This window comes from Rattus rattus, chromosome 7 (genome assembly GCF_011064425.1).
Source record: "Rattus rattus isolate New Zealand chromosome 7, Rrattus_CSIRO_v1, whole genome shotgun sequence".
Taxonomy (NCBI): domain Eukaryota; kingdom Metazoa; phylum Chordata; class Mammalia; order Rodentia; family Muridae; genus Rattus; species Rattus rattus.
The window spans coordinates 41,832,732-41,834,723 of NC_046160.1; the positions used below are offsets into that span (position 1 = coordinate 41,832,732).

At 45.1% G+C, this 1,992-nt stretch overlaps 1 non-coding gene across 1 annotated transcript; it reads right to left on the reverse strand.

The window, feature by feature from the left end:
* Positions 1-697: 697 nt before the first annotated feature.
* On the reverse strand, positions 698-804 carry LOC116906317. Its single transcript, XR_004388605.1, has one exon. It is a non-coding gene; the product is annotated as a U6 spliceosomal RNA (small nuclear RNA).
* Positions 805-1,992: the final 1,188 nt, after the last annotated feature.

The following is a 1,992-nucleotide window of genomic DNA, read 5'->3' on the forward strand; positions in this document are numbered from 1 at the left end:
CTTGGCATCCTCAATAGTGTCTGGGTTTGGTGTCTGTATAGGGGATGGATCCCCCAGGTGGGACAGTCTCTGGATGGCCTGTCCTTCAGTCTCTGCTTCACACATTGTCTCCATATCTCCTCCTGTGAGTATTTTGTTTCCCCTTCAAAGAAGGACTGAAGCATCCACACTTTGGTTTTCCTTCTTCTTGAGCTTCATGTGGTTTGTGAATTGTATCTTGGGCATTCCGAGCTTTTGGGCTAATACCCACTTATCAGTGAGTGCATGCCATGTGTGTTCTTTTGTGATTGGGTTAACTCACTTAGGATGATATTTTCAAGTTCCATCCATTCGCCTAGGAATTTCATGAAGTCATTGTTTTTAATAGCTGAGTAGTATTCCATTTTGTAAATGTACATTTTCTGTATCCATTCCTCTGTTGCAGGACATGTGGGTTCTTTCTTCTGGCTATTATAAATGAAGCTGCTATGAACATAGTGGAGCATGTGTCCTTCTTATATTTTGGAGCATCTTTTGGATATGTGCCCAGGAGTGGTATAGCTGAGTCCTCAGATAAGTACTATGTCCAATTTTCTGAGGAACTGCCAGACTGATTTTCAGAGTGGTTGTTCCAGTTTGCAAACCCACCAACAATGGAGGAGTGTCCCTCTTTCTCCACATCCTCGCCAGCATCTGCTGCCACCTGAGTTTTTGATCTAAAAATATAGAGCGCTTCACAAATTTGCATGTCATCCTTGTGCAGGATCCATGCTGATCTTCTCTGAATCATTCTAATTGTAGTATATGTGCTGTCGAAGCAAGCACTACAAATTTGTTTAAGGTAAAAGAAAAATGTCTGGGGCAGGGGGGAAGGGGTGGAGAGAAGACTTACAACTTCTGCTCACACCAAATAGTCAGAATTAGATAAATATAATTTACCAAAATAAACTGTGTCTCTGATATCATACAGAGACATGGGGCGGGGTCTGGAAGGTTATCTTGTCTGTGACGCCTCCCCTTCCCCATGACCTCAGCAACAGTGTCAAATCTAGGACATTGAGCATGACAAATGAAGGCCAGTAGGAATCCTGGAGAGCCTGTCCCTGGATAGACAGCCCACTCTCTCAGCCTGCTTAGCAGACACAGCCAGGACCTTCCTACCCACAGACCCGCTGGATCTGCAGACAGGCTTTAATCGACACTATCATTTACTCTGTTTGCCCTAACAAGAGGAAAGCCCTGCTGCAAACAGAGAGCTTTTAAACCAGCGTGCCAAAACAACAAAGAAAACACACTTCACCCCGCTATCTGCTTCACTCACAGAAACGCATCCTTCCTTGTCAACAAAAATAGATCTTAAGACTCGAGAGCATGAACGTACAATGCAATGGGGTCCATTATTCCTGCAAAAGACTTCCATAAAAACTGGACCAGCGCTGAAAAGCGTACGGAATGGGCTGGCAAAAGAGATGAACTGATCCACACACCCCATCCCATGGCATCCTTCACCCTGATTGCCTGACTTCCACCTAGAGACATGAGGCCAGTGCTCACAGAAGGGTTGAGACAGAGGAGGAGATGGGGTGATGACGGAGAGCACTCACACTGGCTGACAGCGTGTTGTGTGGACTGGGAGCACTGTGCAAGCTCTGGTGCGATGCTCACAGCCTCAGGGCAGCACTGCTAACATGGATTTTTATATGCTTTATGTCAGCGTGTCATAAATCACACAATGACAAGAGGAACTCGATGCTTATTAAACCCTCACCATGTGCGAGGGTGTATGCTATGGGCGTTCAAAGCATGGCAAAGCATTTTAAACTTCATGAGATCTCATGGATCTTTAAAACAGTTGTAGCTTTTGTGATGGTGAAAATCTCCCTTTTGTAGAAAAGTGAATGAAAGTATTTCGAGGCAATTTGCTCTCCATGGCAACAGCTCATGATTGAGCTCCATTTTACTGCCGTGGTCTTCTGGGCCTGGGAGGGGGGAGTTTATTTTCACAGTAAACAT